At 31.8% G+C, this 13,272-nt stretch overlaps 1 long non-coding RNA gene across 1 annotated transcript; it reads left to right on the forward strand.

Annotated features, from left to right (window-relative positions):
* The first annotated feature begins 2,788 nt into the window (after positions 1–2,788).
* Positions 2,789–5,892, forward strand: LOC126899113 (uncharacterized). The gene is made up of 2 exons (XR_007702481.1): positions 2,789–3,006; positions 5,767–5,892. It is a non-coding gene; the product is annotated as an uncharacterized LOC126899113 (long non-coding RNA).
* The last annotated feature ends 7,380 nt before the right edge of the window (positions 5,893–13,272 follow it).

Below are 13,272 nucleotides of genomic sequence, written 5' to 3' on the forward strand. Positions count from 1 at the left end.
TAGCTAAAGTTGGGTTTCGTTGGATTAATAGCCGCCGTCGCCGCTTGATTACACCTTTCACTTTTTTGCAATCAAATATTTTCACATATTTCTAAAATTATGCAATTTTCAAAATACCTCTAATTTTCTATAATATATCAAGATATACTATATGATGTTCCAACTATCTCGGTATACTATGAATATAACAGGGTATACATTACAAGATAACTGTACAAGTCCGCATTTGTCCGAAAAAGTAGATGAGCATAAATAACACTTAAATCGTATACAGTCATGGATTTTCCTATGCAACAGTTAAAACAGTTTTTTGACAACGTACACTTTTTCACACTAATAGTACCAAAGGCCTACACGTCACATAGCTATAGTTGGGTTTCGTGGGATTAATAGCCGCCGTCGCCGCCACTTGATTACACCTTTCACTTTTCCGCATTCAAATATTACCACATATTTCTAAAATTATGCAATTTTCAAAATCCCTCAAATTTTTCTATAATATATCAAAGTATACTGTTTGATGTTCCATCTACCTAGGTATACTATGCATATACCAAGGTAACATGTACCACGGTATAACGAAACGCTATTTAGGAACGAGAAACATCGACCTTTCACCATATCCACCCCCCGGCCGTTTACAACGTCCGTCCACCTATGACAGGGTAAACCCACAACATCTGGGTTAGGGGGGGTCCCAGCTCATACTTTATAGTTCTACTATCACATGTAAAAATTCAATACATTTTTAAAAATAATATATCAAAATATTTGTCTCTACATAACGTTCTTTCTTGTATATTGACTTTTATTAAAAGAAATCACTCGATAACCTCTAATATAGGTTTTTTTTTATGGCTTTATCGAATATTCTTCGAAAATTCGCGGTCAAAACCTTAAAATGCTGTGCTCTTTGATTAAAATTTTTCTATCTTAAATATTCAAACTATCTTAAATATTCAAAATATTGTAATTTTATACCAAAGAAAAAAATGGAGGGGTGTCCCGAAAGAAATTTCGAAATTCGTAAAATAAGGACCACCCTAGTACGGCACTACGCGTTCCATTAAAAACTAGTCGATCGTTACGAACGTCGGGAACCTTATTGCTTAATTTTCGAATCCTTGTACTTGATGCACGAATATATTAAGGCGTCTGGGTCAACCTGTTTTTGTTCCATCAGTAGACAAATCTACTGATGCGATAAGAATTCTGAAAACGAATTTGAATTCAGTATCATGTCACTTGGCCATATTTTTGAAATTTCGATGTTTTTAACCCTTTAGTGTGTAACGTCACAAATTCAAAGGCGGGCCGTCGATAATTTTTTGTTATGTCTACTTGTTTATTTTATCACGCGAAAGAACCTCTTTCTGACACAGCGGTGTCAACAACTCATTATTTCTGCTGTTGACCGCTGGATAAGGCGACAAAAGAGAATAAATACAATTCAAATCGAATCGCTCATCGGTATTTATCCCTCCCAAAAAGACTGGCCGTTATCGATTTGAAATTGTCGTTAGATCGGTGTTGGCTCTTCTTCGTCCTTCTTCTGTCATTGACCGTGCTAGAGTGCACACGTTTATTGTGGTATTGTCATTTTTTCTCAATGATGGAGTAGAGCCGCCAACGGCGAACGGCCAGGGCTTTTCGGCGAAGCATCCAGAACATCGGATGGGTCTCTTCGGAGACCGGGTGTCGTTCTCTCTTATAATTATATTTATGTAATGAGCTGTATTTCATTAATTATTTTATTTAATTTTTTTATTATAAATTAATTTCATTTTGTTTATGCGTGGAGAGCACGTGTTTCCCTTTTCTTCTAGCCAACGCTAAGTTGGCAAGTGTCTAGACCGCCTCCGGTGTTGATAATTTATTTCCGATTAACATTAACGGATGCGTTCCAATACAGTCCATGATGTTTGTAATATTATTTGTTTTTTTTTTGTTAAAATATTTTATTGCCTTTATTTGTAGACATGGTTTTTGATGCATTCGCATTTTTGTCCATTTTTAACTTAATTTTCTATTTTTAACAATTAAATTAAATTTCCTTATCAATTTTATTTGTAATATTTATTTTATTGCACGACTAACTTAAGTGCTCGCGCGTATTTTATCCCTGTTCCTTGATCTTGACACGGGCTACGATATGTTTTACATATCAACCACATACAACTTCAATTGTCATAGTTATGATTAATATACCACGAGGTGTTATAATCATACATATAGCATATAACATTTATACATATAACGACATAACAACTTAAATTAAACTATTAATTAACTTAAAATTAAATTCCACCTATTGTCCGGTAATAATATCTGATAGGTGTAACACCGCGCCTAGGTAGTGGCGACTCTTGCTACCATAGCTAGTCGTTATGCAAGTGGCAAACAACGTTATTGTTGCAGGCCGACAAAAAGACCACTTGCAAGTACAGTTTAAATTTTTGATTAATTTTAATATTTTCAAAAAAAATTTTTGCGCGGAGGCATCACAATTTCAAAAAAGTGGCCTGACCGATACCCAAGTGACGTCATACTGAAAATTTTTATCACCAATAAACAATTGTGAAATCGTGATTCGTCTATAAGTATTTACGGTAAGGCTGATGTTAAACTAAGTAGTGATGGGTCGTTCACGAACGAACACGGGTCTTTTTGAACGGGTCATATCAGTGAACGAGTCGATCCGGATCACAAAAAAAATAGATATCGTTCATTCGTTCATACGTTCGTTCGTTCGTTCGTTTCACGCAATATATCGGACACACTGTTTCATGATTCGTTCATTGACTGAACGTTTACCTGCACTTCGGTTAAAACCTATGCCTAACCTAGAGAGAAATAATAAAACACCGTGCGCAGTATTAATCCTTTATGAATATTGTATGTACATGATGTTTATTTTAAATTCTATTTTGTTTAATAATTTGAACAGTTTTTCTTAAAGTGCCTCAGTTTTCCATAAATGTATATTTTAAACAAACAACATTTTTCGTAAGAAAATTTATAATTACTATTACTATTTTGATTAATTAATATTTAAAAGCTTCTTTAAATTTAGTTAATCTTATATTATTAACATGTATTAACAGTTGTAAATATTTATCTTTTTAATTTTGGTGTTAAGTTTTTATAAGCAAATGTCACTCGCTGTTTGATAATTTTTGTTAAATACTTACCGTGACTAGTTAATGTACACTGTTAGATGTTGATTACTTCGAGTTGTAATATTGATGCATTTGGTCCAATTCTGTTTCATATTAATTTAAGTTTTAAAAAATACTAAATATTTTAAAACTATTTTCACCTATTTTCTGACTATTTTGAGATAGCCACCCTTGTATTAATCTCACCCATTCATCTCAATATCCCGAATATATATTTATTTGTTTATAAAACCATTTAATTCCAAACCATCTTAGTCTATTCTTTATCATATTATCTTTTTTCTCTGAAATAATATCTCTTATATATTCTGAATATATAATATTCATTCCTTATATATCTCCTCTTGTCAATTAATTTAAGTATCCTCACCTTCACTCAATTTTTATTCTAATTTATTATCTTCTATTTCTCAATTCTCAAAACCATACAAGAAACTCAGTTTTTCTATAACCTTGTATGACTTACCTTTCAACTTGATTTCAGTTCACTTTGGACTGCTTATTTAATTTATGAATTGTTAAATTTAACTCCAAAGATTAAATTCTTATATAATTTTAAATAATATTATCAATACTGTTCTTTTTTTAAAAATTACATTAAAATTTTTGTTATACAGCTCTACGTATTATGATTTAGAAACAAAATCTGAGAAATTTTTTTTGTTTCTAACCTATTTCTTCTGTCAGTTACTACCTGCCCAGCTTTAGAAAACAGCCTTTCACGTGGTACTGATGTTGCTACTATGCAGAGTCTCCTTTTTACAATTTCGCACAATCGTGGGTATATTTTTTTTCTTTCAGACCACCATATAGTAATGGATTCTCATGACGGTTTATTAACGGTTCGTTTAAATATTTATCCATCTCTATTATTGACGCTGCTGTTGAATTATTACTACCAATTATACGGTTAACAGTTTTATCGAAATCTCCCCGAACTGCGGATGATGTAGAAGAAATTGGTTCGGCTGATATTAATTCGTAAGAATCGGGTAATTCATTTTCAGTTGTAACGGTTGATATTTTGTTTTTCAATTGTCTAATAATTTCTTTACATTTAATAGTATTAGAAAATGCACGGCTCTTAAACCTGGAATCGAGGAGAGTAGCTTGACCAATTAAAAGATTATCTTCAACGGATCCAAATCGAATTAATAGTTTTTCTTTTTAAATTTCAGCCATACCTCTTGTACCTCTTTTGGCAAACTTATTTCATCCACAAAGTTAGCAGTATACTTTAATAGTGCATTAACAAAAATTATTTCTTTTGAAATCGTTACATATTTTTCTGCACCTATTTCAACAGTAATATCATAAAAAATTTTTAATAGATCCTTTCTATAATAACTTCCCAATCATAAGAATTTAGGGAATTCGAGTGATTACTATTTAAAATAGCTAAGGTTGCAGTTATTGGATCTCTAAGCTTTAATACTCTTTCTAGCATATCATAACAAGAATTCCAACGTGTTGGACAATCTTGTTTTAACTTTAAAATAGGACTTCCTGTTTGTTTTTGGTACTCTTCCGACTTTGCTAAAGCGTGAGAACTCCTCTTAAAATATGAAACAATATTTTTAACTTTAGTTATTACTGGTTCAATGATCTCTAAACTATTTCGAACCACTAAATTCACCGAACGGGCAAAACAGGATATTCGTCTCCAGTCACATTTGTCTATAGCTAATTTCATATTAGACGCATTATCTGTCACTACAGCTGTTACTCTATCATTTAATCCCCACTCGAATACTGTATTTTTTAACCAACAAGGCTAAGTTGTCAGCCGTGTGACTTTCGGGAAAACTAGTACATCCCGATAAATAAGCGGACAGCTCTGAATTATTTTCAGGATTTAAAAAATGTGCTGTTACGGCAATAAAACTTTGGTTATTACGAAAAGTCCATCCATCAGTAGTTAAACATGCAGCGGTAACATTTTTCAATTGCTCTTTAACTTTTTCTATAACCATCTTGTACATCTGAGGCATTATACTATTAGAAATTGTTTTTCTCGAAGGAATTATATAGTTCGGAGATAATAAATTTATTAACTTTCTAAACTCTTTGTCCTCTACTACACTAAATGGGTGGTATTTTCTTTTACTATCATTCTTACGAGTTGTTGGTCGATAGATTTTCATTTACTAAAAGGCAGTGGTCGTCGAATAAAATTTGCAATAGCCAATTGGGGTTATGTATATTGATTGATTGATGGTGAAGATGTAGTTTGAATTAATGAATTACCCGGAGGATGAGTTAATGAAATTGGATTTGATGCTAACGGTTGTGGATTGTCAATATTTTCAGAATTACTTTCATATACCTATTTAAAATTCAAGTACTTAATAACTTTATTAATTTTAAAATGTTATGATCCAAATTTATACAAATTTATTTGTTTTATTAATATAAACAGCACAGTTACAAGTAATAATAGTAGTTTCATAAGAACTAAAAACGTAAATTAACGAATTTTATATTATCATAATTTTTATCAATGATCATATATTTTGGACATCAATTAACGTCTTTGCCCTCTTAACCGATAAATGTCTAATGTTAATATACGTCTTTACTCGTTTAGTCCAGAAAACCTGCTTGCGAATGGGGGTTAAATCCTATTATAGTCTACTGCTGTGCGGCAAAGAAAAAAAAGTCTAACTAGCTCAGCGCAATGGAATTGAACCTCTCTGTCTTTATTCTGAAGTAAGCCGTTTACGACTGAGCCGTTTAGGCTGCCTAATTTAATTTTTTTTTTATTCTTAATAATTTTATTAAAACTACTTAAACTGTATCATCTCATTTGTCCGAAATGGTTTTTAATTGTGTATTAATTTATGTGTTTAAGGTTAAAAAACGATCAGAAACTTATATTCAACATAATCATGGAATATTTTTTTAACACTTGAAAGTCGGAATGAAGATTATCAAGAAATAAAACTTTCATTAAAGGAGGAAAATCATATTTTATTTTTATATTATCGTGCATAAATATGTATAGTCTATTAGAAATTATTTCTATTTTAAATTACCGTGATAGTTCGACGTAATGGTACTGTAACATGTCGTATTTTAATATGTCGAGTTGAGTTACCAGTTGATCCACCACTATAACTTTTTGATTCATTGCAATAATTACGTTTTGCAACATTTTGTGCTATTAACGTATAATGATTCCAGATATCACTACGTTTTTTATTTAAATTTGTTTTTGAAGCCATCATCTATTAATTTATAAATTATGCCTAATATATTTTTATAATTAATTATTATCATATGGAGTATAATTTTTTAACTTACCTCAAACTATTCTTATAATATAAAAATTTAAAAAAAAAAACGAATAATAGATTCTTTATAAGTATATACTTGAAATGTTTTCTTAAAAAATTAAATAAAAAAAATACTTATTGCCAACGAGAGTTTAAAAGCAACACTATTCGGTTTGCGATAAAAACATTTTTATTGTAGGTCTGCAGACCAAATTTTCAAAGTCGTCGTCGTCGTGACATCTTTCTACTAACATAATCATGCAGGTTTAATACAGTTAGATTATTTCGAGTATCCTACTGTATTGTTCATTTGAAGAACAATTTCGATTATCAATATATAGCTATTTATTTCGTAAATATTACATTCATATAATTATTTACAAGCGAAAATAGGTCTATGAATTAACGAATTTAGCAACTAGGACAACAATTGACTATTAGACTAATATAGTTGTTGTGAGAGGTATTAAACCACCCCTCGCTCTTTTATAATCCGGTCGTAGTCGCTGTAAATTGTAATATCTGATTAAGGCGAATTAATTTCTCTATAAAACTCGTTTTATGAAAACAAATAATTTAAATGATTTCGCTTATTATAGAAACAAATTCTACGCATTTATGTACCGCAGCAACTCATCCGCTAGTATAAATTATTTGTTTTTATTCTATACCAAAAAATATTCGTGTACATCAGCATATTATGTTATTTCAAGTAATTTGTATTTGAAAAAATAATATATAACCCGATTATACAAGTGTATTATCAGTAAAAATTCTGATATCGCGGTTGGGTTTCACGTTGAAAATGCGAATTTCAGCGACTCGTTCAAGAAAACCACAGTGAGGAGTAATTGATAAGAACCGTGACCGATCGTAAGAAACGAACGAAAGAACGAGTTATATGAACGGGTCATTTCAACGATCCGATCCAAACGATCCGGATCGTCGTTCGATTGGCCCGAAATTCCCATCACTAAAACTAAGGTTTTTATACTACATAAAATAAACGTGCGTCGTTATCGTTATAATCGTATTGCCACGAAAAGTAAGGCAGGTACACAACCGGTTTTGTTATAAACTATAACATAGTGCAAATACTCCCAATAACGGACACTCGCACTAATAATCATTTACTTCTCACGCAACGACACTGCGTAACACGCAACAACCGCCAAATTGCCTATAATCGATCCCTGCAAAAAAGATCCGATACTCAGACGCCTTAACCAGTCGTTATATTATGTACTAATGTGCCTTTATTTTTAGATGCTGTGTCCGGGCAAAACGTAATACCCGAACACGACGGTTAACAAAATAGCTGTTCTCATAAAGCGATCTGGCAACTATAAAGCATCAGGGGAATAAAACACAACAGTACCTTTAGAGTACTCTTCCAATACTTTTACAGTACCTTTAGAGTACTCTGCAGTACTTTTACAGTACTCTTACAGTACCTTTAGAGTACTCTTATAGCACTCTTCCAATACTCTTCCAGTACTTTTACAGTAATTTTAGAGTACTCTTCCATTACTTTTACAGTACCTTTAGAGTACCCTTTCAGTAAATTTAAAGTACTCTTCCAGTACCTTTAGAGTACCCTTACAGTCCTCTTACAGTATATTTAAAGTACTCTTCCAGTACCTTTAGAGTACCCTTACAGTACTCTTACAGTAAATTTAAAGTACTCTTCCAGTACTCTTCCAATACTCTTCCAGTACCTTTAGAGTACCCTTACTGTACTCTTACAGTATATTTAGAGTGCTCTTCCAATACTCTTCCAGTACTTTTACAGTATTCTTACAGTACTTTTACAGTAATTTTAGAGTACTCTTCCATTACTTTTACAGTACTCTTATAGTACTCTTTCAGTTCTCTTACAGTTCATTTAGAGTATTCCTACAGTACTCTTACAATCGATGAGGACTTTTAGTATGTCATTATACATATCTTAATTCAATTAAAAAAAAAAAAAATTTGTTTGGGAATATTTTCTGCCATTTTTCCATCGTTGACCCAACCCAACCCAACCATAGTAGAGCACGCCGTAATGTGCTCGAGTGCTCGAGAACCGAGGAACTGTCTACGAATTCTTGCGGAACTTTTGTAGAACTCGGTTCACGCCGTGTTAAAATCCGCATTCAAATCTCGTTTCGAACCTCACTACGAACGGATTTGAACCGAGTTCAACACCGTTGTTACCATATCAAATTAACCCCGTACAAACTCGAATTGCTACTCGGGTAGTATTTTGGTATATTAGTATATCGCGGTATATTAATACATATAATAGAACAAGGAAAAAAACGCTTTTCTGGGAAAATTACAAAAAAAAAATTTTGAAAATCTGAGCTCGCTAAGATTTTCAACATTTTTTTCACCAACAAAAGTTGACGCGCATTGTTTTTATAAAGCGCATTGACTCATTTCTGCGCATTAAAATAATTTTTCAATACGCCTAAAGGGAACACCCCGTTAATAAACGTCGACCTTGTACCCAATACGTTTTACTATATATTCTCTTTTTGAATTTTCTTGATTTCATTAAGTAATAACATTTTTAATATAATTTTGTTGCACCGATTCTGATGTAATATTTTTTCTGCAAAACACTTATCGTACTCCTACCGGAATCGGAGGCCTACTCATGATGACGGCCCGAAGAGGCTTACCCACCCGTAGGGCCCCGGGTCTGGGGCGGAGCCTAGTATTGATAAATCGTATTACGGCGGTAAGAAAAAAAAACGTACGTAACAGAAAGATAAATTTTTATTTCCAATAAAATACAAAAATCTACACTCGGTCACCGCCGAACGGCCGTGTTTTACGACGTTAGCGGACGAGTCGTCGTCCGACTCTCGGTTGTTTTAGTACATGGCGTCTCGCATTTTAAACTCCTGGTCTACGTCGCAGCGGTTTCTCTCGTAGTAACGTCTCAGTATATTTTCTTGAACGAGGTTCAACTTATCGCGAGGATTACTGCGTCGGTATTCCACGTCCTCGACGAAGAAATCAATTATCGACCTCGTCCTTTATATCCTCGATCAACCGGGACCAGTCATCGGCTTTATAAGAGTGTTTGATCGCTCGGACGTCGTCTAGAATTTTTTCGTCGGCGTCGTGCCACGGCGGCAGCAGCAGATAGAAGCGCACGATGATCGCCTCGTCCGTAACCGTGCCGTCCGCGACGGCTTGTTTGAAACTGGCCAGATCCGCTTCGTACCTCTCTGAAACGTTACCGAAAAAAATTCTAATGAAACCGATTGGGATTTTATTTTATACTATAAAACTAAGTAAAATTAAAACTATATTAAAAATATTATTAATTTAAAAAAACTAAAAAATATTAAAAATATTAAACTCAAAAGCCACAAAAAAATTAATGAAAAGTCGCGGATACGTATTTCGGAAACAATGTTACCATTATCAACGCTAAACACATACTGACACCCCGACTAGAAAAAACTCCCTTATATACCCCTAGTGACCTTATCACCTAGTGACGTTATCACTAAGTAATATTATCACATTTTGCCAGTTTACACAAGTTTAATAATGAATTTTTCAGTGGGCCAAGATCCCAATTAATTAAATTGTTTTTATTTTTAAACATTTCTATTGCTTCTCTGATATTAAGTTCTTTGTAATTATTTACGTTTTTAATTAGTTTTATGGTTTTAATAGAGTGATTATGTGTCAATAAATGTTCGGCCACTGGAGATTTCTCAATTTCTTGATTTTTAATATTTCTTAAGTGCTCTTTAAACCTGACCCCTATATTTCTTTTTGTTTGTCCTACGTAACATTTATTACAACTTTCACATTGTATTTTATAAATGCCTGATTTCCCCCCTTCATCTACCTTATCTTTAGGGTTACCTAATAAATCTCTTAAATTATTACTCTTAGATGTTACCAAAGTAATACCAAAATTCTTAAATATTTTAGTTAATCCATTTGAGATGCCCGGATAAAATAAAATTGGTGATCTAATTACTTTTTGTTCCCCCTCGCTGGAGAGTGTACTAGCTGCCCTCCTTTCTTTTTTCCACTTTTGTTTTCGGACTAATTTCAAAATTATGTTTTCGTTATACCCATTAAATTTAGCTATTTCTTTTATAACCACCAATTCTTTATCATAATCTATTTTATTCATCGGAATATTAATTAATCTGTAAACCATACTATTAAAAGCTGACAATTTGTGTTGCCAGGTGTGGTTCGATGTGTTCGGAATGTATCTGAACGTGTGTGTGTTTTTCCGATAAATTTCAAAATTTAGTTCCCCCTCTGTTCTTTTAACTAATAAATCCAAAAAAGGCAATTTTCCCTCTATTTCTTGTTCATATGTAAATTTAATCGATGGGTAAAAAGAATTTAAATGTTGTATGAAAACCCCCATATTAAAATCTTTATTTATAACTGCAAAAATATCATCGACATACCTAACCCAAATTTTTGGAAAATCACCATAAGTGTATTTTAAATTTGTTTCAAACCTACTCATAAAAAGTTCTGCTAAAAATGGTGATAGTGGATTTCCCATTGCTGTGCCCTCAGTAATAAAATAAATTTTATGAGCAAACTGATAATAAAATGATTTATTGATAAACTATTCAAAAATAGGTATACAGTATATTTTATAATTATATTATTTTCTGAATAAAACATACATGTATATTTTTTAATTTTATCGGTAATAGGGTTGAACATGTCATTGAAAATACATTTCTTCATGTACACTTAGATTTTTTTCCTGAAAATCTTGGAAATGAAAGCCATGAGCATGGTGAACATTTTTCATTCGACATATTTTATCTTCAACAAGATTCGACGCGGACTTGTATCAGTTTTACCCGGTCGTGTTGCAGTTTGAAGACGCGGTTTACAGACTGTTGTTCGCGGACGTGAAAAAGTTCAATTTCACGTTGTCGGGTAAACCCGACATGAGATTTTTCGACGCCAAACTCGAGGAGGCGATTAAAACCTTGACGTTTTTCGACAACTTGGCCGACGACGAAACGTCAAAAAAGTACTTCCCTCTGAATTCAAACAACGAATGTGAGCGAGAACCCGTAAATTATTTCTATAATAAAATCAACGGCGAGTACGCGATTATGCCGCCAAAACAAGAAGAAAAAGAAGAAGAAGAAGAAGAAAATCTGATCCTTCTATTATTTATTTAATAGTTTAAATTATAATAATTCATTTGTATATTTTGAAACTTGTTGCACGGGAAATAATTTTGTTATTAAAATATGTTATAACTCGTGCACCGCGATTAAAGTAATAATAAACGCATATCTATAGAGAAATTTTCGTTGGCTTTTAGTTTAGTTGCGAAGCTGAGAAGGTATTGGTTTTACTATGATGTGTTTTTTTTTTTGAGTTTGTTACCACTTTTTCTCAGCTCTCACCGAACAGATTTCTTTCAAAGATACGTCAAGAGATTACAAATCGTATCTAGTCGAAGACATTACCCTCAAAACTTGAAAAAATTTCCCTCGTTCTCCGTAAATGGGGGAAATATCCAAAAAAAATTACAATTTTAAAAATCACTTATTTTCGAAATTTTTTCAATTTTTTTTTACTAAAAACTACTGTAACTTATTAAAAAATGATAACATATCAATATAATTTTTTTTGTAGATGCTTGTTGTCTTTACCTATCATTTGGTATATATTTTATGTAAATCTGACCCTTTATCTGCCTACAGGGGGGGATTTAAAATGACAACTTTTTCACAAAAAATTTACTTTTTCAACATAACTTTTGAAAATGTTCCTCTGAACTTGTCTTCACGGCGAAAGTAGTATACATGATCAGTTTGGTAAGTTACATGTATAAATTTATTTATTATACACTTGAGATTTATTACAGTGTTTTACAACAATATATACTTAAACTTTGTAAATTATTAAAATACGTGATTTCAATGAAATCAATTTAATTAATAAATATTTTGATCGACGCCGAATAAAACGATAATACTATTTAAAAGACAGTAATATTGTATTCCTTGGAAATTTCCTATAATATTTTATGGTAATAGACCTGCCACTTAGAGAGTATATTGAATACATATGGTATGTCTAGACCATGACGCGCGTGCAGATTTGTACAACGCCTAACCGCGTTTTAAAACAATCACGCGTTTCAAGCAAAACTTTTCGCGCTTGTTTTTCTTTTTTTTTCTAATAGACAAATGTTATTTTCCTGGAACATTTTCAAGGGATACACTCCGCGGACAAACGTCGGCCATTTACATTTTTTTTTAATGTCGAGTGCACATCTTGTCACCTTGTTACTAGTAAGTACAACTTTTTTNGTGTTACTAGCAAGTACAATTTTTATTTTAACAAATACATAATTTTTATTATATTTATTAAATTGATTTCATTGAAATCACGTATTTTAATAATTTACAAAGTTTAAGTATATATTGTTGTAAAACACTGTAATAAATCTCAAGTGTATAATAAATAAATTGATACATGTAACTTACCAAATTGTTCATGTATACTACGAAGTATTAAACTATTTTTAACTCGTGTAATTAAAAAAAATGTACGATTATAATAAAATCATTTAAAAATAACATCAGCAATTTTATTTTTTCAAGTAACTTATTCTAAAAATCTACCATTTTTTTTTAAAAAATATTTTTCACAACAATAATTAAACCTGTATCATATTTATAAAAACATATTTTCATATTGACTAAGACTCCAAATTCGATAAATTATTATTTATCAATTTGATAATTTTTTTTCTTGTCTTGAACAATAATTATTTATAAGAATTATTATTTTGTTCGTAT

This window comes from Daktulosphaira vitifoliae, unplaced genomic scaffold, assembly GCF_025091365.1.
Source record: "Daktulosphaira vitifoliae isolate Bord-2020 unplaced genomic scaffold, ASM2509136v1 Scaffold_2, whole genome shotgun sequence".
Lineage (NCBI taxonomy): Eukaryota > Metazoa > Arthropoda > Insecta > Hemiptera > Phylloxeridae > Daktulosphaira > Daktulosphaira vitifoliae.